Consider the following 23,527-nt stretch of genomic DNA (forward strand, 5'->3'; position numbering starts at 1 on the left):
AGAAGCAGAATGAAGAAACGAAAGGAGCAGCGAACAGATATTTCTGTTGAAAAGAGAGTAAAAGTAAAAAAACTGTCAGAAAAATAAATATGAGGTGAAGCTCACAGACCTGAGAGGGTCAATACTTCCTGCCTCTGGCTAACAGGCGAGTGTGTTTGGAGCTGCGCTGGATTAGGAAGCACTGCTGAGTCAGACTCTGCTTCCACCCATACATCATACACTTCTGATGTACCGGGTACACCAGCTCCTCCTGCATTTTACATATTTAAGCTGACTCAGACGATCAGTTCTGTTAGAAACTGAAACTTTGGTCTTGTACTAATTTCCAGCTGCTCAGCTGTCCAATGACCTGCTCAGCCGGATCATCGTCACCAGGACGCCGTTGATTTTGTTGCTTGGAGGTGGGAAACAACAAAGAACAAATTACTGTACCTGAGCAGAATTTTCAGGTGTTCAATCTTTCTGACAGTTTTTCCATCTTCACACAAATATCTGAGCTTTCTACTCCTCACGTCCTCAGAACAGGCTTGTTACATTTTATTTGACATCTTCAAACATCAGACTGATGCGAGTCAAAATAGAGGGAACGATCCCACGGAAGAGACCGTCCTGTGGGTGTATCCGTCACCGCGGTGTAACGCTGACTCACTTTTGCTTAACTTCAGCGACACGTTTGATCCGGGCGCTGACGAGAGTCCAGAGGTGCACTGCAATTAATCTGGTAAACTAATCCGAGTTGTAACATGCATGAAAACAAAACACCAGCACCTGCACACACACACACACACACACACACTCTGCAGATCCATACTGAACCTTGGCAGTGACTCAAGAGAATTTAATTACTTCCCTTCGCTCTCTCCCCATTGGCCAACAGGTCTGGGATATTCTAATTACGCCCTGCCTGATAAAACGCTTCCTTGGCCTCTGTGTCTCATTACTGCCAACTTCTCTGAGCCACAGTCCAGCACCTATAGTGTCTGACAAATAAGAAACCCCCTTACGCTACCCACGGCCACTAAATACTTATTAAGCCGAGGGAAGTGACCTAGCAGCGCGCCGGCAGCACGCCAGAAAAACTAGGAAAACTTTGCACAGTAATCAGCGCTCCTTATCTCCCTTTTTCTAATTGATAATTAGTCTTACATTAATTTGTGGCCATCTATCTCTTATCACAAAAGTACAATTTATCAGCTGCTTAAACGATGGACTAAATTGGGTTGGCAATGTTAATGATTCACCTTGCAGGGTACGGGGAACACGAGGGAAATAATTTCTCCTGACTCATATTTAATTAACCTCAGCAGATGTGCTCGGCATGCATTGTGTCTTAAAGAGAAGTAAAGTATGACGTCGTTGACCAGATGTGTTTAAAAATTAACACTTTAATGCAAAAAGTTATATACAAAATATAAAAAAGTTGGAAAACAATGACAGAATTGTTACATTATAAAATGAAATTTGACTTTTTCATATATTCGAGCGTTGTGATAAAGCATGTTATACTTCTAGGTAACAGAGGTTATTAGTTGGTTCCTTCTACATCTCTTTAAAAGGAGAAGCAGGAGTAGCAGAAACCCTTCGTACAGAAGATTCTAGCGAGTACCTTCAACTTGTGCAACTTGCTAAAGACCAAAGAGCCCTGCAGGATGCTCGACGCGTCAGCCACGCTGCGCAGAGTTTAAAACTGCTCGTGCAGTTTAAACGACACGAGGAGGAAAAAAGCGATCGAAGCTCTGCAGCGTACCCGTGGCAACGAAAGCCAAACATCCCGTGGCTCTGGTCCGATTCAACATCATCAACTAGCATTAAAAAGAGAAACGTAAAAATAAATGCTTGTGAAGAGTTACATACGTGAAAACTGTGTAATGAAACAGATACGCCTTCATGCAACGCGTCACGTTTTTCAAATACTGTTTAAAAGCTCTCCAGGCGCTGACCCAGCATCCAGGTACACACAGCGGGGAGACTCCTGACATGTTTGCCATGAAAATCCTTCACATGTTCTCAGAAGGATCATTTTCTCAGGTGCTGCTCACTCTGTAACATCATCATCATCATCAGCGAGGAGAAAGCGATCCGAGGGGACGCGAGTTGTTTCAGTGTTTCTGCTCTAAACCCGGCAGGTGATTTGTTCATCAGTCTCTGAAAATGTGCTTTATTACTTGATTTGCAAGTCTGATTTTCACACTGGTGAAACGTGACAACACAAAAGGAGAAATAATTATGAAAACTTCACAAAGTCACTACATTCACTCCTACAGCACAACTAATGCTGCACAAATTGCACTGCATTTACCTCTCGGACCATTTCTTCAACCGTTTCCTTTTCGTATTTATTCTGAAATATTACACATCCCTGACATTTCTCTCTTTATTTCCCTCTTTTTCTTTTCTACCTGTTCTCACATCTTTCTCTACCTTTCCTTAACCTCCCTTTATCCAACTCTTCCAACACAAAAGCCTTTCTGATAAAATCTACATGTTACATTCTTTTGCATTAATCTCAACATTCAGGTTGGCGGACCTTCAGCCTCGGCCACACTGAGAGAACCGCAGTCCGCCCGATACCGAGGTGTCATTTTAGACATTTAATCTCCATTGAAAGTAATACTGCTGAGCTTTGTGGTGTGAAACACAGATGTTATGCAAGGCTTTAACTCTTAGTCACACTTAACTTTTGCTAAGTGGCAAAATGGATCTGCATTATGGTGCGGCGCTGACAGCACTCTGAAGCTCACTTCATGTTCGAGCAGTGATGCCTACACCGTCGGGTCACTGAACCGTCCTTCAAATCCAAAGCAGAGCGCACGGTGCAGAGTAACAGTGAAAGCGACCTCTATCCCCGCTCTGCGAAAAGCTGCCCAAAAAAGAAAATCCTCTCTGTCCGGTTTACTCGGCGGGGTGGAAAAGCAGCTCAAACAGCTCCAACGCATCAGAGACGCTTTAAAAGAAGGCAGAATGAAAACAGCTCCACCTGTGGAACACCTGGCTACCTCGATTACCCCGACTGTGTTATTGTCGTCCTGCCTTTTCCGGAGCTTCTTGCAGGAAGTCGGAAAATCAAATCACTCCACACACAGGTGGACGTGTCTGTAAAACGTAAGCTCATCATACATTCACGTGGAGGTCTTTTTAAATAAAGCGACCATCCATAGATAATTTCCAGTTCTGCTAACATGAGATATTTCGTACTTCTTAAGCTGCTTCGAAACGCAGCAACAGGGTCAAACAAACGTGGAGCGAACCACGGAGCAGACGTGGGCTCCGCCTCGTCCTGCACCGAACAGCGAGGACAGATCATTCGTATAGTGCTGCTCAGTGTGATTCACGCGTATCAATAACTCTTTTTGATAACACAGGATATGATCAGATTACTCATGAGGATGAAATCTGCTGGTATTAGTGGCATGATCCCTGATTGGTCACTTCAGACATCGGCCGGCCTCTAAACGAGTGTTTTTGTTTATCTGGAGGAATAAAGCGTTCCAGAGTGCTGATTGGAGCGCTGTAATGTGCAGCCATTACTAAGAGAGGAAAGGAGGAATGTTTTGGAAAAGCGGAGGCGCTGCAGTCCCATCTTTGCCCACGTGAACGGTCGGATCTCGAGAATAAATACAATTTCATTACACAAACATAATAAAGAGTTATTCATATCTGCATGAACCTCCATCTACAGTCAGTGTTAGTGCGTTACTTTAGCTTGCATTTGTGGATACTGTCCTTTATCCTGCTGCAGCAGCGGCCGTGAATGTGAGCTTAATTTAAATGGATCCAATTACCTCTGCAGCCCTGACAGATTCTTACAAGAGACAACTTAATCAGAGTACAGTGAAAAGTAAAAACCTGCTCATTTTAAACTCTCCGAAGATTCAAAGCAATTTAAATGACTTCAAACAACAAGACATTACGCATCCTCTACTCTGTAATTAACCTCCTTTACCTTACCGTACACTCCTACCAGCACACACGGTTTGATAATGACGGGGATTCGGATCATCGCATTATGAGGTTTTAACTTCAGTGGAGAGCTGAACGCAGGAAAACTGCGTCTATGAAGACGTGACTTTGTGCTTATTGTCATGTCAGGACTCGATGTGTCTGCACAGCTGCAGTCACGCTGTCTTCTGCTTTGGGTTTGTTTGCTGTTGCTGTCCTCCTCCCTCCCGAGTAAAGCCACGCTGGTCTGTACCGAGCTCCCACCGGTGCCTGTGTCCAATCAAACATATTCTTAAAGTTACAGTGGGCTGTGTTGGGTTACTCGAGTACAGCGGCAGAATTTTATTCATTATTTATGCAGGAAGAAGCATTTTAGAGCTCAGCATTTACCTGGAATGGTCTCCATCCACAAATCGGCCCTACCTGTAACCCCCACCCCCAGTTCCACGTGTCATCGTGTCGTACCGCAGTCCCCGAAGAGGCGGGGTGGGAGATGGGGGCACATCCTGCCGCAGGGGCCCTCTCTGCTGAGAGCTAGAGAACAACCTTGGATCAAAGAACAGCAAAATACTCCGACATGGAAAAGAAGGAAGAGTCAGACGAGAGGGAAGACATACTTAAAAAGAGAGACGAAGATGTGAGGCAGTAATATGAAAGATGATCAAATCTGCAATATGATCGGTGCTGAACCCCAAAACTGCAGTTCCCGCGATCGGCCACTTGAGGCTGTGCACGGACGTCAGTCACACTAATAAAGGTTTGGGCCTCTCTGGCTAATTTCCCTGACAGGTGTGCAGGTGATGTTTTGTTTAAACGTATTAAGGCTTAAGTTTAAGGGCGTAGCTGCTTTGAGTGACCGGTGGATGCCGACGGAGGCAGCTGTAGCTAGCGGCCGTGTACTGAAGGCTGTTGGTGTCTTTAATGTGGTTATCTGTCAAATAATTTGGCTTTCTTTGTGGCTATTTGGACTAACAGGCAGCCTGAGAAGTCTGAGCTCTAGTTTTAGTTTAGCAGGCAACAGCTCATAATCTAGAGCTCCGCCCCCTCGTCCAGGTACGCACAGTACACATGCAGATCCTGGTATGAGGGTACTTTCCTGCGTATAATTACCTAGGGTGGGGGTAGTAGCCAGGGTCGATGCCTCGAGGGTCTCCTTGCCGTGGGTATGGCTGACCAGGTGGGTAGTTGGGGTAAGATGGGGCAGACTGGGAGGTGGGGTAGGATGGTGCTTGGGGGTATCCCTGCTGGGCGTGTGGAGGCCCGGGGTAGGGACCTGACCATGGCTGCATGGGGTAGTCAGCTGCATCTAACGGACCTCGTCTGGAAAAGAGAATTTTATGCATTTAAGAGAGAGAAATTTGAGAGCACAATCAGACTGAAGCAAAGAAACCGCCGGATGTTGCCATTGGTAACGTTGCATCCTTAACCAGTCAGTCATCAGGCAGACGCAGCCAGTGGCTGGACGGTTCAAAAACTTGTTCTGGGGAAAACTCCACGACTGAGCTTGTTTATAGTACGAAGCGTCCTTTTTTCCAACTGCTGAGAAGTCGCTCAATGAACCGGACCCGGCCAAACACAGGAGGAGTTGGCTCAGAGTTCACTGCTGTGTGACTCCGATGGCCGTGGCAGAAGAAGAGCCGTGAGCATTTGTTGCTGTTTTCGTGTAAAATCAACACAAATACACGAACAAAGAGAACAGACAGTGTTATGAAAGATAATCAGAGGAATAAACACGAGACCCGAGCACAGACGCAGCGTTAACCTCCCGCTCTGCCCCAGCGCCTTCACAATAAAACAAATAATCAACCAACCGCTGGCACAGCGCCGTCAGAGTGATGCTCCCTTCACGTACCTTAGCAAAGAGCCTACCATCAGCTACCGCACTGAATCTGAAATATTCAGGAAAACCTGCTGAAAACAATTTGTTGCGGGCGACAGAGAAGAGAGAGGGCGAAGCACGCGCTCAGCTCGCGGCTCATCCCGGCCAAACATCACATAGCAACAGAATATAAGTGACACGTGACAGTTTTAAGTAGGCTAGGGCTCAGTTAACGCAAGCGAAGACACACGCACAGCTGTGGTAACCCAGCCGCGTCCCGTGAACAGATATCGATGTCCTGTGCCGGGGAAAGCGAGTACACAAACACATGTTGTCCACATAGCAAACATTACGAGGTATTAGATTTTATCTCTCCGTCTTTCTGTCTCTTTGTCTGCACGCATCTCTCCATCTACTGCAGGACATCCATGATGTATTCATGTTTATCATATAAATATATATCTCACTGAGTCAGATGGTGGTCTCTATGCTGATGCTGTGTGTGTGTGTGTGTGTGTGTGTGTGTGTTCTGTGAGTGTGAGTGAGTGTGAGGAGTGTCTAACTAACTTGCTGCCGCTCTGTGATTTTTCCCCCTCCCACCAGACAATGGTAGCATGTTTCTGTTGCACTAAGCGCACACACACACACACACACACACACACACACACACACACACACACACACACACACACACACACACACACACACACCTGTCTTCTTCGCCGTACGTCGCTCCAAGTCAGCGTCTCAGCCGGACGGCTCAGATTTCTCTGCTTTTAATGGCCGCAGCCGTTTTGTCTGGTCTTCTTTCTTTCACGTCCGTCTTCTAGCCGTCTGTCCATGTGTCTGTCTGACTCCATGTGTCTGTCTGACTCCATGTGTCTGTCTGACTCCATGTGCCTCTCTCTCCCTCTTTATGACTACAGTTCACCAGGCTGCAGGGCTTGCCGTTCACCCCTGAGCCTGTATACCTGTGCCCCGTATCAGTCAGCCCATCTGTCAGTTAGCGTTTGGCCGCCGGACATGATAATGTCACAGAGGCAGAGATAAGAGCGGTGGAGAGGTAATGGGGGGGTGAAGAGGGCAGGAAAGAGAGAGATAAGGAGGGGGGCAAAGTTAAGAGGAAGGTACGGGAGATGAATAACAGAGATAAGACGAGAGATGAGGATCAAAACAGGAGCTGGAAAACAAGACATCATCTCTAAGATTAAGATGATGAGGACTGATCAACACGCTTACATGATCACTTTACTGTAGTCTGGGTATTTTCTTATTTAGGGCTGGGTGGGGGAAGATTTTAGGCTGTCACATTAGAGAACTTAGTGTCACTTTTTATCAGAAGCTATCAGCCTCTATTTGCAACAAACCTGCACACAGAGAGAAAATCAGATAAAGCAGAAAGGAGCAGAGGTGATAAGACAAAGATGGAGTAAATAAGCACAGGTGGAGGGTGCGGGGTTTACGCAAATAGTGCCGATGCACGGCAAAAAAAAAAAGTAGGAGTATCATGGAGTAATCAAGGTACTGCTGTCTGAACACAGACAGAAAAATCAGCTTCACATTTCAGTCTGGAGAGAAAATTCAAACGTTTCCTGATAGACGAGAAGAATTTTTTTATGTTACAATTAAAATGACAAAAAGTGCAGGTCGTCTGGATCAGAGGTCCCAGACAATATTTCACGGACCGGCCTTTAAGGTGTCGCGGATAAATACAACAAAATAAAATGATAGGACCGAGACACAAACGGTGGGATTTTGTAAACATTATAATAAACATGAATTCACTGTGTAATTGTGTAACTTTAATAGCAGCGTCCTGAAATGCACCAACAACACTGAGAGTAACATCCTCCTCTCGGGTCGCTATGGTAACGCAGAAATATTTCTTTCAGAATAAGACGAACAACTACAACACGGGAAAGACCCGGGGAAACCGAGTTAAGGATGAAACCCCTGAAAACCACAAATTTCACACCCGAGCCAAACGACCCACGGACCGGTACCAGGCCGTGGCCCGGGGGTTGGGGACCGCCGGTCTGGATGACACGCGAGTGATAAAGGGTCACGGCGCGCCCGACTGTTCTGTCCACCGACACTTTGATTCCAATGGTTCCAATCTCAGTGGTCCCAGTTATGAATGCGCACTGGTTCGAATGGCTCTGTGCAGCTGAACTGACTGCTCACATTTCTATCTCACGCCTCGACTCCAAACCTTTGTTCCTCCAGCAGTCGAAGACGGAGCTACTGGAAACCACGAGCGGGGATTTCTGAGGTTTACTTGTATTGGTTTTGTAAATGAAATTTAAAAACATTGAACACACACACACACTCTTTGTGCTTTAATAAAGGAAAAAAGCATCGTTTGAATAAAAGATTCATTCGCTACCAGTTAATGAATACTTGAAAAATAATATCGTGATCCCCAGTGTGTTATGAGAGTTTCCATATTGGGAACGGGGCAGAAATCCAGTGGTAATCTGTAGAGAATCCACTGTAAATCCGGTGGCAAGTTTGGAATTCTCCCTCCAGGAACCCAGTCAGCACCGCGCGGCAGCTGGGGATTAGGGAGCGATGTGGATGGAACCCGTTACTGGCATGCATACACACACCCAGTATGAGAACTAAAACACTTATGTAGACATGCACACAGTGAGAACATTTATCATCAACACACGAAAGAGGACAGGCGCGCTGTTTAAATACAGCCCGTAACTCCTAATCACCCCCCTCCCGAACCCCACGCACTCTGGAGGAGGCAAATTGGCACACAGCTGGAGAAGAGTTAAGACCAAACGAGGGGCTGGTGGTCTGTGTGTGTGTGTGTGTGTGTGTGTGAGAAAGACAGACGAGAGAAACAGATGTAATGAATGAGAACAGCTTCCTGGCTCATGCAACAACTAGTTTAACATAATTGAGAGAGTCATCAAACCAAAACGAGGAATTGAAAACATTCCAGGCAGAACAGCGAAGCTGCTGAACGCTCAGTTTGAAGGGAAATTCAACTATGTAATACCTGTTTAGAGATGACTTCCTTAATGCTGTTATGTGGATAGGGCGCTCACAGTTACATGGGTCACATATTCAAAAGGATAATTGGAAGGATTTCTCTCCGTGTCTGACAGTAATTGGGAGTAATGTGATCCTTACTAATTCCCCGGCATTTAAGAGATTTCTGATGGATTTCAGGGGAAACAAGGACTTGTTATATGTCATCTGCACCTGCCCCGCTCTCTCATAAACGCACGCTTTCACTGACTCTTTCTAAAAGGGCTGCTCACAGCTGTTCGGCTGCTGCACACACATGCACAGAGTCATCTATCACGCAGGCCTGCCTCTCAGCAACTTTTAAAAACAGAGACAAGATGCAGCTTTGTGTCACAGCGCATTAAAAAACTCCTGAGAGCCAATGACAGCCACCGCGCAGATAGATGGCCTCAATATAACCGAACACCGGAGCACAAACGGCAGCGGCTCGACGCGAGGAGTCGCAGACGGAAGCTGAGGTAAAAAATAAATAAAGGCGGGCGGGGAGGCGAAGAGTAATATTTAAAGTAAGCGAAGGAGAAGTGGAGGAAATGAACTAGCGAAGCTTTAATTCAGTTATATCTTTATGAGTCTTTACAGAGCTGAAGCCTCACTTCGTGTCGATATCCACTTGAATGTGATTTGAGATTTTAAGCCGGGAAAGCGCTTCATATTTTCAAATTGCATTCAACAGTGTCAGATTCTTTGTCAATGAGAGTCGTGCTATTTTGACAGTGTGGTAATAAAACTGATTAATAGCTCAAATTGTTCTGCGACTGCTGTCGTAATGTCATTTCGTGAGTCGCGGCGAAAACAGAGCTGCCGTGGTTTAATGTTGCCGGAGTTAAACTAACTTTAACTTTGTTTCATCTTCCTAATGCGATACTTCATTACGAAGCTTTAATCACAGACGCCGCCGTCCAAACAATGAGGCAATAAAAGCTTAAGTGGAAAATAATGAAGGGCGGAGAAATATCTTATTATCTAAGGAAGGCAAGAGAAAGACAGCAAAGCCTGTTTATCGGAGGACCGATGGAGGAAGATGCATGATTTCGAGTTGTTTTATTTTTGCCAATTAACATTTAATATTTAAAACTGTTTTAATATGTTTAGATATTGTGAATTAAACGTGTATATTACCCGCCAGTGGGAAGGGAAAGTGGCCCAAACATGTTATACAGCTGCTTCTTCTTTGTAAGGCCAAAAGCTGCATTTATTTACATTATAAGGTTAATGTAGCTGCAGAGCGACCGTGCTGGCTGTGGAGCCTTTTCACCGTAACAAATAATATGGCACATCCACCTTACACATGAAAGCTCCCCAGTTTGAGACTGGGAGGAGTCAGTGAGGCTGGTGTTTACATATTTATCCTTATGTAAACTTTTATAAATAAATCAAAGTTAGTTACACCTGTCGTAATGACGGCTGAAGCTCTGACTGCCTGATTATCCTGAAACCTTTAAGGTTTCTGTTTCCTTTACATATAGGCAGTGCCCCTCCCCTCACTCTGATCCACAGGGAGTAAAGGTCACCGCACACTTAGCTCAACAAGTGCTTTTACACATTTGTGGCATAAATACGTAAGCACACGAGTGCTTCAAAAGCCGATTATTTCACCTGTGGTGGGGTCCTGAGATGTAATCATGAGTTTCTGTCATGCATTGTTAGTTATTCCAGGAACAGAGGCACCGAGATGCTGATACGGTCCCGGGTGTACTGTGTGCAGTGGCGGGGCTGCAGAGAAATCTGTGAAAAACTTTAAACTATATTTAGGCAAAAGAAGGAAGCGTCCAGAGCGACTGGCAGACATCTTTGTTTGACTAAGACCACACGAAGCTGCTGTGTGAGCAAACCGCACTGCTGCAGGTAAGTCGCTGAGAGCCTGACAGAGACTTGTGCCGGTAACACAGTAAGATGTTTCCCTGCTGTTGGTTCAGCTGTGCCGGTGAACGTCTCTGAGCTGGTCTGAGGGTGACTCCTATACCTCTCTTGACCTCTGACCTCTTGAAGTCACATGACACTCCATCAGTTCCCACCAAACACTTAGAAGATGGGGTCAAAGGCTAAGCAAGGGTACTGTGAACCAGGATTAGGGGGCATACCGTGTTCATAGACATAACACTGGAACGTGTGACACCATTTGCTAAAGCTAACAGCCAGCTGGTTCACGTCTGGGTGACACAGAGCAAACAGCTTTCAGGCGATTTCACTGATAAGTATTAAAAGCTGCCACATGTGAGCTTGATCACATCATTCTAATCACTAACCCACAAAATCTTTAGTAAGTTTTAATCTACAGATTGTAGAGTTTCTACAGTTTTGTGTTGTTTTGATTTCATTTTGCTTTCAGTTTTTATTTTTTTGAAAATGTTCGATTTAGTTAGTTTTATTAAACTAGTTAGTTTTAATAAAACTCATATTAGTTTTGTTTCTTTTAGAAAATGTTGAAAACTTTTTAAAAGCAGTGACTCAGTCTCGTCCTCATCAGTAACATTGTAACCAAACTAGCAGATGCTAAAACGACTAGTTTCCTCTGTAGTTTTATTTTATTTGAATTCAAATGATTTTAGTTAAACTTCGTGATTGTCAAAAGTTGAGCTTTTATTTTTATTTAAGTTAACTAAAATAAATAAATGAATGTAGTTAACCAAAACACCTCAGTTTCTGGTTTAGTTTAAGTTAACTACAATAATCTTGGTCAGTGACAGTTTTATAAACGGTGGCTTACCCAGAAGTGACAAAACACTTCATACAGCCACAAATGACTTTGAAGTGTTTCCAGCTGCTTTGTTCTAAAACAGAAAGTCTTAAAAATCATCACATACACGTTTTATAACACGTGTTTGAGATAAAACCAGCAGGTCAAAAAGTCATCTTATTTCATATCTGCTTCCTAGATGTGATGTAGTGTAAATACAAACCAACTCTATGACAGCTTTAAGCAGAGCAGCTGTCCTCTCAGCTGTTAGAATTAAAAGTCTGCATGAAGCTGCACATCCACCTGGTTGATGTTATTTTCTCACTACACTAAATTAAGCACTGTGCTGACGGTGAGCACGAGAGTTTAGCTGTGCAAAATCTCATCCAGCTTAAAGTTGGTTGACATGATGAGCCCCACCCTGTGGCTACAGATCAGCATTAATATGGAGAAATCGACACGGACGATATGAAGGCAGCAGCAGTGTTAGACTGTTTACGCCCATCAGAGGAGACTCTTCTGCAGTAAGACGAAGCTCGACTTGGTGCCGTGTTTTCATCATTTATGCCGAGTCTTATTACAAAAACAACCGCCAGCATTTGTATTCAAATGTTGCATCGTTTCAGTGCATAAAGAGGAAAATGATGCGAACACCCGAGGTAATCGTACTCCACTTTGAGCGAGTCGCCGTGTTTAGTGACCCAAGTTGTCAGGAGGGCAGCTGAATGCAAATACTGAACACATTTAAGTCAAGAGGTTGAAAAAAGAGCTGAAAACGTGCAAAATAAACAAATAAAAAGAAGACGTTTTTTCACCGGGGACCGTTTTATCAACTAAGATGAAAAGGATTTATTTTGTTTCAGGACCTGCCTACTAATTCCACATATCCTGTGAGGACCTCGCATTCGAGTGAAATTTGTGTTAAGAGTACCAGCTGACAGTTTACAGGCAGAGAGGAGACCGCCGAGGAATCACATGTTCATCTGTATGCAGAGGAAGAAGCAAAGAGCAAAGGACAGAGGGAAGGTAGATGAATGCAGAGAGGATAAGAAACCACGTAAACACAAGACAAAGAGACGCACACAGAGGGCCACAACAGACAGGAGAGGGAGGGAGGAAACAGGAGGCAAGGGGGAGGGAGAGACATTAACTGTTAAATAATGAGGTATGAAGGACAGGCAGGTTTTCCAAGTTTTAGTCGAGCAGCAGACAAAAGAAATTAAAAAAAGAACAAGAAAAGACCTCACATCTAAAAACTGTTGAAAACAAGTTGCTGGCTTCAAGTAGGAGAGGCTGAGGCTTTCAGATGGATGAAGCTGAGACAAAAAACATGAAAGGACAGAAGAACGGGGCAGAAAATGAGAAGGGGGGAGAAGAAATGTAAGAGAGGAGAGCAGAGGGGGAGGGAGTGATTAGGAATAAGAGCAAAAAGAAAGAATTAAGGCGGAGAAACAAGTGCTGCCCTCCAGAGAGCCAGCATGCTGAAGGTCAGCATCTGCAGAGAATAATGGGACCCACTCTGGGAGACACACACACACACACACACACACACACACACACACACACACACACACACACACACACACACACTCTTACTTCTTCATGTTTCAATGAAACTAAGCACCTTTCAGGGGCTCCGATCTGTCTTTGCCAATAAATTTCTGTCAAGTGTGATTAATCCTCCAGTAAATCATGCATGAATTACATGCCAGTGTAGGAAACTAACATGATTACATTCCCCCGTGTATGTGTGTATGCACACAGATTTAGGAAATATGCCTCGTGTGACTGTGAATGTGAGATAGCGCATAAAGAAATGTACTCATTAGCTGAACTGATAAAAGGGGGGGCATAAAAAAGGCAGATGAAATGAGAAGAAATGGCCAGAGCAGGTTAAAAAGAGGGCTTGCAGGGAGCAAGTGAAAGAGTGCCGTAACACACTGAAGCACTTAAAGTAAAAAAGGATGAGGAAAAAAGAGACGGAGGGAGAGGGGGGATCAAATTAGAGCACAAAAAGTTTTTAAAAAGATGTCTTTGCAAAGAAAGAGAAACAGTAGCGAAAGAAACAGAAATGAGACGAGAAAAGGACAGAGGAGAAAGCCATTAGATGAAAATGAGAGGAACTGAGGGATGAGGGCCTTCCAGATGGTAGGAGACTGTTGCCTCGGAAACACAGAGAGGGCAGAACAATGGGGATTTGGAGTGGTGTTTCGCATCCCATCATAATACGGCCGTGCCATTTGGAAACGGAGCGACAAAACTGCAGCCAAGAACGAAAGAGGCTGACAATTTACAGCAGGCGGCTCCCCGACGAGGAATCTGATCAACAAGTCAAATGTGCGACGAGCTGATGGAGCCGGCTGATGATGTCATTCACACCTGACGCTCGCAGACAGACCTCGTGTCATCGGCCGCTTTCTTTTGGACTCGGAGCTTCTGCAGACTCGGAAACGCTCGTGATGTGTGGACTCGGACGTCTCCGTCCAAACCACAGATGAAACTCATCGGTGGTTTATCCTGTTTCCTGCTCGGCTGTTTTGTTGTGAAGCAGGTGCCACAGAAACACCATCTTACTGTAGATGTAAAAAGCTCCAGATGATTTTCTAAGAAGTTTGAGCAGAAAACACACATGTATGTGTTTCATACTTTGTCACAGTTTCATCAGATTCTTTATTAGCATATTTTAAAAACATGCCGATAATCAGCATTTCATAGTGACATCAGTCATTTTTTAACTGTGTTTTTTACAATATAGAGCTTTAAACAACAGTTTCTCTGCATGAATGAAAATAAATGCCAAATTATGAATAGCGGTGTTTTGTTTGTGATTAATTAGGTAACAAAACAGTTTCTAAAAAACACTCTTTAAAAACCTTTCACTCCAACAACACAAAACAACGAGACTTCTGCACCTAGTTTTAAAACGAGTGATAATTTGTTGATGTTTACATTAATAATTTCAGAAAACGTATGATAACAGATCTGTTTGCCACACATCAGTACATCTGTACCTACAGAAACGATGTACATGTTCACAAGCTGTAATATTAGAAGAAATGACAGCCCGAGCGTGGAGAGCCCGAGCTGGAAGTCGTAAGTCACGTTAAACGGTGCGATCCGAGCCTGCGGTCGCTCTTTGATATTCACCTGTGTAGCGGCCATAAAGACAGACTGATTACACTCGCAGTGAAACGGCCGTGCCCGTCTACGCTAGCCAAAATCACTCAAAGTAAAGATGACATTCAGTTATAGCAGGATCGTATATATAACCACTTACAGCCAGTATAGTGGCTCACTTGCTGAAACATAATGAAATGCATTACTGATAACACCGTTTCCCATTCAGAAAAACAAAACTGTCTTCATCTCCCATCTTGAGTTTCCCTCAGCAAAGTAATCGTTTCAAGCTGAAGAATTTTGCCCGTTGCAGGACCGCGGGGAGCATGAAGAGCAGTTTTAAATCCCAGAACAGACACGAGTACGGTCATGTGAGATTCAGATGCACAGAACTTCACGTGAGCTCAAACCGCACGCGGACTCAAAATGCTGCACGCTGCAGTTAAAATAACAGAGAAGAAGAAAACACTTTTAATGATCGTTTAACTTTCTAACATCACTTTGAAACTGGAGAATTCCTCCAGCAGCGCAGGACCGACAGATGGTCAGCAGACTGTTGCCAGATGTTAACATTTCACAGCTGCAACAGTAAAAATTTATGAAGTGCGGTCCATCTTCTTGTTAACACAGAAGTAAATAATAATGTATATGAAAGCCTTTATGTGCTGATGATATTCATGTACAGATGAATGATTAACCACTGCAGAAACACTGACTCCACAGAACGGACGCTACCTCGCTCAGATAAGACGCGGACTCTGAAGAAAAGCTTCACTCGACGAGCGCAGCATCACTTAACCTCAGCTCGACCCCAGGACACCCCAAAATCTGTTAAACATCACCAGCTGGGACCCGAGCGGGATATTTCCTCCGTCACCCCAGAAGTGTACACAAATGAAAGCACATCATACTCATGTCGTACCCACCTGCTGGTTCTGCAACACATTATGGGTTATAACCCAACATTTTACAGTCAAAACCAGAGCATTTACCAACCAGCGACCACGTCAGGAAAGCTACAAGTTAGGAACGAGAAGGGGTCACGAGAGAAAAAAACTCCAGGAGGGGGAAGGAGGGGAGGCACACTATGAGAGGCAGGGTCTTTCTTTGAATTCCCAGCATTGCTAACAAACAAGCGGCGTCTCGATGAGTCCAGAGAAACACAGAGAAACAACTGGACAATGGAGTGGATTATGCAGCAGTTGTAAAGTGGTCTGGGAAACTCTTGGGCCTCGTTGGGAGGTCTCCTCAAGAGAGGTGGGGAAACAGAAAGAGAGAAAGAGAAGTGAGAGACACTCCCCGTTCATTTCCTTGTTGGGGAGAGGGAAATGATATTCAACAATGTCCTTTTCACCCCATCGTCAGAAAACACAAAAATGAGAAGTGGAAGGGAGGAACGAGGAAGAAACGAGGAACAACGGCTGAAAGACGTGGGAAGATACAGTACAACATCTGCTTTGTAATTACCAATTATCTAATTATCATTATAATGAGGAAGTGACGGTCTCTGTAGTAACCTGAACAACAATTCTGATTGGTTCTTTTAATCTAATGAGAGCAATAACGAGGACAGATCGGGGAGAGCGTTTGGCGTCTGGGTCAAGGCTGGTTTTTGCACAGTTGAACTATAAACACGAATCTTTAGAAAGAGCGAGGAGAAACATGCAGATTTATCTGAATACTACAGGCTGAAAACACCGTCGAGTAAGGTCTGTTCCCTTATATCTAATTATTTTTAATAGGCAACTTGACTTTTGTGTAAAGTATATTAACCATTGTTCGTTTTCTGCTTCATTTTTCTTTGTTTCCAGTATAGAGAGCAATCAGAGCTGTGCAGATACAGATGAGTCAGCTGTGGCCCACTCATGGAAGGGATGCAACCTGCTAATGCTCACCATACACTAACTCTGATAGCCATCTACTGACCTCGGAAAGACTGAAACACACAGGAGGTGCTGACACACACACACATATTCATATATACACAAGTGCATATACGTGATTTTTTAAAACCCCATATTATTTTATCCTGGTGGAGTCAGAGGAGGAAAAACGTCGGCTGGAGTCTGCAGCAGGGCCAAAGCTATGACGACCGTGTGCATTATCGTGCATCACTGCATTTGAAATGGTTGCATTAAAGTCTGTGTGTTGTGACTCACAGTCTGTTGCTGGCTTCAAAGTGACTTCAGTGCATTCAAAATAAAATAAAACAGAATTCTGCTGTTTGTGACTGAATAGAGTTCATTTGGCAATCAGGGTCAATCGGTTTGTGCTAACACACCAATCACAAATCTTTTTCTATCTACATATACTTAGATTCATACATAGTCCAGTCAGTCATTCAGAAATTCCTCCATAAACTTAAACGTAGTTGCTGGAAGACGGCGCTTTCACTGAAAATCAAATCACAGCCACACTCACCTCAAGGTGCTTTATATTGTAAGTAGGGATGGGTACCGGTGTCCGGTGCCATCATGGCACCGGTTCTGACATAAACGGTAGTAACCAGACCGAAAAGCAGCGCACATTTCGGTGCTTTATTTCGGTGCTTTTTTTCCCTGAGCTGTGATACACTTCTAGCCAATCATTTTACGTTTCCGAGGATAGTAGGCGGGGCCAGGTACGTACGTTCTTTTAGAGCAGAGCTACAGATTAAAAATGCCCAAGGCGAAGCGGTCAAAGTCTGGCTGTACTTCACAGCAAAAGATGCAAACTCAGCAGCAACAAGTGCTTTAAGCTGATACTGTGATACTGTCAAAGGAGGTAACACCTCAAATCCGATGAAACACCTGGCGACGCATAGCGTTTTTTTAAAAGCCGAGAAATGCGACCGTATTTGATAGCTTGCTGCGAGACCTCACACCGAGCACATCTACTGCGGGTGTGGTGCCTGTTATCGGACCCGGAGTTAGCAACATCCCCCAAGAACCCGAAGAGGAGAGTCCTGGCCCCTAGCCCTGCCAGTGTAGCAGAAATGATGAGGATGATGATGCAGCAGCAGCCGTTCTTCTCTGCGTGAGTAGCTTAATGTTGTTCGTGTGTAATTTACGTTGAGTAGGCTAACCACGTTATTACATTAATGCATGTAAGGTGAACTAGCAAACATCATCATAGCTACATGCGGCTGTCTTCTTGTTTGATGGCAGATACTCCCTTCACCCTGGCCAAAAAGGCTAAAATGACCAAAGAAAAAGTGGAAAACAGCTAAACATGAGAGGTTTTTGGACAAAGTTTGTGTTCTCCATTCTTTAAGCACCGGCACCGTTTCAAAAGTACCGGTTTGGCACCGGTATCGGATAAAACCTAAACGATACCCATCCCTAATTGTAAGGTCGACCCTACAATAATACATACAGAGAAAAACCCAACAATCATATGACCCCCTATGAGCAAGCACTTTGGTGACAGTGGGAAGGAAAAACTCCCTTTTAACAGGAAGAAACCGCCGACAGAACCAGGCTCAGGGAGGGGCGGGGCCATCTGCTGTGAGAGAAGGAAGACAGGATAAGAACCAGAGTCCAGTCCGTCCAGTTGGGTTGAGTCTCTTTTTGCAAACAGACGCGCTGCAGAGCAGTTAGACTGCTGACTGACTCAGATTGACTTTAATGTTTAATGTCGGGGCGACCGTGGCTCAGGGGGGTTGGGAAGCTCATCTGTAACCGGAAGGTCGCCGGTTCGATCCCCCTGCTCTCCTGTCCTGGTCGTTGTGTCCTTGGGCAAGACACTTTACACCTACCGCCTACTGGTGTTGGCCAGAGGGGCCGATGGCGCGATATGGCAGCCTCGCTTCTGTCAGTCTGCCCCAGGGCAGCTGTGGCTACAACTGTAGCTGCTCCACCAGTGTGTGAATGTGAGAGTGAATGAATAGTGGTATTGTAAAGCACTTTGAGGGCCCCGAAAAGCGCTATATAAATGCAATCCAGTATTATTATGTTTTGGCAGTTTTTCTGTCTATAAATTAGACAGTGACCAGTCAATGGACGGCAACCTGGTGCCACAACTCCATTCAATCAGTCTCCAACAGTAAAGAAACTGAACCACAAACTTGTCCTAATCGCGCAGAGGCTGACTTTCTGGTTTTACTCTCACGCCGTTACATGTGAGCGGCACAGAGATGGTGCTTTGGTTCACTAACATAAGTGTGCAGAGAAAAAGTAAGATGGGAGCAGAGAGGTAGAAGAAATGTTGAAAAAGAAGAAGAAGAAGGGAAAGGGGTGAGGGGAAATTTCAGGCACATGGCAGTAGGAGAAAAGTTTTAAGTGAAAGGACACACTATTCGGTCCTTCCCCTTTCCAAATCTCTCAACTGTTCAAGGAAAACTGTGATAATTAAGGGTGATATTTTGTGAATATCAAGCACAGACCATTAAGTGTCAGATGCATGCTGGTTTAAATGGGCTGCAAGTTTCTGAAGGATTAAAACGAACTGGATGAAGATCCTGGAATAAATACGACACACATTAACATTTGCCATTAGACTGGTTCAGCATAATAACAGCTAAAACACTGCATCACAAAGTCGCTGAGCATGTATGAATTTTGAAAGCCTAACCTGACGTGGCCTCTGTGATCTGTAGATTCACTTTTTGGGGTTATTCTAACCTACGAGGTTCGGTTGTATCTATTTGATTTGATTTTAAACAAGATTTAAAAGCAAGGCAGCGTCAGTGTTTTTGTGTCTCTTCCTTCCTGATGCTCGGGTTGGTGTCTAATCATGTACAGCTAACAATGCACTGACCAATCACAGCCCCCTTTGCGCCACCTTTATGCGAACTTCTCATAGTAGTAAACATACACGAGGTTAGGCCACGCTCCTTAAAAGGAATGGCTCTCTAGGTAGCGACAGGACCGCTCCAGCGCAGGTTTCAGTTTCTCTCATTAGTTACAGCACATGTTGTCAGATAAACGAATGCTTGGCTTGAGGAATCTGAGCAGCCCGAGAATGGATCACGTTTGAAGTAAAAGCACGTTTAATTAGTGCTTTAGTCTGTTTATCTTTTGGTAAATATCATCACAGTGAACAATTTTATGGAGTACCAACATATACAAAATACCCCGAGCAGCCTCCCCTCCTATTTCAAGCAGTGACATTTGCTGACAGCTTGTTTGGTAAAGTGTTTGCGCTTTAGGCAGGGAAACATCATCCACTGCTGGGTCATGTTTTAATTTTAGAGCCATCAAAATCCCGTCTAACAGCGCACGCACGCACACACTGACATAATGTGCTCAGTGCTCCGGCTGACTGATGCTCAGTCACACATACAGTACCTTTATAAGCAGCCGCTCTGCTCTCTGGACTCTACCCACACATGCACACAGGTATACAGGAATGCAGACATTAGATACACACAGCCTGTCAGCTATTTCTGGGACAGTCGCAAAATAATATGTTTTCGTAAGGTCAGCAGCAAGGATGCAGTTTCCAAACATGATCTCGGCCTCTCTAGACGCTGAAATATCTTTAAAGTTAAGTGACAGCAGAGGAAGAAGTGCAGACGGAGAGGCTGAGGCAGAGAATCACACCTCTGACTTAAACCTCTGAAAGGGGAAACGTTTTCAGGTTGACTTCAAATATGAGAGGTTTAATATACAATATTGGAAATCTTTCATGAGAGACCTGGAAGAGCAAGGGGTGATTCACACGAATGTAAAAGGCCAACTGATTAGCCATAATCAGTGACCGATCAACAAGCCTGTGATAATATGGCTCTCTTTAGCTTGTGTGTAGCTAACTGCATGTAGCAACATGACACATAAATCAGTGTAAAATCTAATGCTTGTCTATGGTTTCCTTATATTTTCTAATCCCACAGTAGTAGCTGGTACTCTGCTGGGGTCTGCCAGAGCAACTGCACGCTTGATTTATATAGCGCCACCTACCTGCAGCAAAGCTAATCGCTACCTGAGCACGGAAAGGACAACACTGCTGTGCATGTGCAACTCTGCACTCAGCAGGAGACACGAGGGACAGTTTATTTATCTGTCACTGCAGCATGAAGACAAACTAATGTATACTGAGCACAGCTGAACTCATACACACAGTGATGTAGTCCATGGATATAAGAGGGACGGGTAAAAACGAATAAAGGCTCAGGCACACTAGGGTAAAAGAAGACCCACTCCGTGCAGCTTGGAAAAACGGGTGGCTTTTTGGAGTCGGTGACTGATTGCGAGTGGTTGCAGCAGCCGCTTTTGATTACAAGGCAACTGCTCGGGTCACAGATTAGAGAAGGATTCAGATTCAAATCATACAACCAGGTTAACATCGATGAGCGTGTCTCGTCTACGACGCGCCTCTGTGACTCGGTTCAACTGGTTTTACTCCCATATGAAAGCGAGGGATCTGAGCACCTGTGCTGCCGTCCTGCAACAACTACGTCACAATTTCTGGAGGAATTTCTGAATCTCAGCTCTACGAGGTCCTGGCTGGATGCAACACGTGCAATATTGTGCAGCTTCGTTGCAGTAATTCACTGTCTTATCACACACAGACTGCATCTAACTGCCGCTTTGAGCCCCAGCCAACTTCACTGCACACAGTCACAATAACGTTGGCTGCGCTGCGATGTCCAAACCCTGCTGTGACTCTTAATCCCTGCTTTTCAATGTGTGACGAAACTGACCAGAAACAGCAGGTTAATTAACAGCTGGGGCTTCTGTTTTTTACTTTATCTGCTCAAAACACTAGAAACTGATCATTTATGTTTCTTTAAAAAAATGTAGATGTATGTAGCAATTCTTTAACAGGTTGGACCAATTTCCAGATGTATTTTTATCACATGAGTCACTGTAAGGTTTCTCAAAAGCCCCAGGTCCTCGCTGTAGTTCGTCTGATGCAGTAATCCGTCAAACGGTCTTGGGATCGTTACCACGCTGAAAGCTGGAACACTGTTGGAGCCATTCCCATGAAAAGTATCTCGCAGCCTCTTACAAACATGATGCGTACGTGTAAAATTGGCGCAGTATTTACGGATTACGGCGCATGTGTGCGAGTGCAAACGGAGATGGGGTGTACTGTATGTGAGTGAGTGTGTGTCCAGTTTCCCAAGGCTTTTTCAGATACCACAGCCAGACCTCAAAACTATCATCACTGTTCTCGCCTCCATCTGACAACACACACAACCGCACACATACACACAGACACACACACACACACACACACACACACACACACACACACACACACACACACACAAACACACACACACACACACACACACACAGAAGAGGTGTGAAATAGCCATCCTGCAGTATTTTAACAGGGGTGGGAACCCGACTATAAACGCTCTAAACTTCTGTCATTCCACTTAGCTTACCTCGTCTCTCTCGCTCTTTCTCTGACTAACATCCCCACACGAACATTTGTTGGTCTGCTGAGGTGTCGTAGTCAGAGGCTAGAAGGAGCTACTAACAACTAGTCTGTGTTTTTACTGCCAAAGTTTACACTTTCATTTTCACTTTAAAAAAAAGTTTTATATTTAGAGATGAGGTTATGATACACAGATACCCAGCCTGCTAAAACACATTACTGCAGCGCTGTTCATCTCGGGAAAGCAATGAGAAAAAAATGACACTGAATAAAGTACGTGTGGATGAGTAAGACATCAGACATGAGCGGGAGGGGAGGGAGAAGGTCCCGGGAGGGGAGAGTCTGGGGGAAATAAAATGTTAAGATAGCGAAGGAGCGAAGAAAGAGGGGAGAATTAAAGCTGAGGCCTTCCTGAAAGAGAAAGCGGCAAATAAAAAATAAGATGCTGAAAACCGGTAGTGACTGATGATAGCTGGAGAATGTAGTTTAGCTGTGATTGTGTTTCACATCGAGGTTAACGTGTTTAAATAGCCAGCGAACAGCTGCGCCTTCGTACATGCTCCCAGCAAATTATACTTTTGCACAACTGCGGCCTTCCAGGGGCAGCAGGATATCTGAGTGAATCAGAAAACACATAATGAGAAATAAATGGAAATAATCTTTCAAGAATTGATGAATATACTCGGGGAGCTGCTATTGTTCTTGCTGTTGGCTAATGTTAGCAATATTTCATGCTGTCCAGGGAGCAAAACAACAAAATGCAGAGCAATATAATAAAGCACAGTTGAGTGTTTATGTTTCCCTGTTTTAAACGTGAGCAAAGTTTTCTGCGGCCAGAAGGAAAACTGAAGTCTAACACTTCAGGTCGCTAATAACACACAAAACTATTTTCTTAAATCTTCTTAAAATTTAATGTGAAATTTCATAGAAAGCTGTAGAAGTGGCCCAACAGCTAGCTCACTAAACCCCCGACACATCGCAGGCTCTCGAAAAGCCTCCGAGCACATGCTGAAGTAACAGCAGTTTGAAGGGGGAGCAGATCGGTTTCCAAGCCTGTACACAGCTTGTTTTCCCAGGGGAAGGGGGAAGGTGAGGTCCTGGCTGAGGCACAGCCCCCAGAGACGAATGGCTAAATTACAGGAAGAGAAAAGAAGGGCGGCAGAACACAGCAGTGATGTTCATACAAATGAAGGAGAAGATGCTGTACCTCGGTAAGGAGGCATACTGGCGTTCCACCTCTTCATAGCGTGGTGTCAGACGGTGATCTGCCCCTCTGCCCGGCACCTGGCGAACAAAAGCAAACGGGTGGCAAAGCCTTCAGTGACCAAGTCTGGATATCGTTCATGTAAAACTGGCAGGAGTCTTTCCTTACATACAACTAAACTGCGAGTCTAAGCATGTGCAAAGCGCACTTTCTTTGCATGCGTGTGTTTGGGACACAGGGGTAATTTAGGATCGACAAAGGCCAGTTATTAGGGATTTTAAAGTTTAGACTTCTGAGGTTTTTCGGGGGGTGGGAGGGAGGTCTCCATCCTAGATTAGGTTACTTCAAAACAGGATGGAGTTGTCTAGCTCATGCACACACACACACACAGTCAAAATCACACACAGTCGCGTCTCAT

General features: G+C 44.6%; 1 long non-coding RNA gene across 2 annotated transcripts; it reads right to left on the minus strand.

Annotated features, from left to right (window-relative positions):
- Positions 1-1,367: 1,367 nt before the first annotated feature.
- LOC102310538 lies at positions 1,368-23,387 on the minus strand. 2 transcript variants are annotated; one of them, XR_006054516.1, is made up of 4 exons: positions 23,113-23,387; positions 5,050-5,259; positions 4,363-4,473; positions 1,368-4,209 (listed from the first exon to the last, which is right to left on the minus strand). It is a non-coding gene; the product is annotated as a protein lifeguard 1 (long non-coding RNA). The 2 variants fall into 2 exon arrangements; XR_316022.2 differs by lacking the exon at positions 23,113-23,387 and having other exon boundaries at positions 4,330-4,473; positions 5,050-5,088.
- Between the last annotated feature and the right edge of the window lie 140 nt (positions 23,388-23,527).

This window comes from Haplochromis burtoni, unplaced genomic scaffold (assembly GCF_018398535.1).
Source record: "Haplochromis burtoni strain Fernald_Lab_line unplaced genomic scaffold, NCSU_Asbu1 Contig_74, whole genome shotgun sequence".
Lineage (NCBI taxonomy): Eukaryota > Metazoa > Chordata > Actinopteri > Cichliformes > Cichlidae > Haplochromis > Haplochromis burtoni.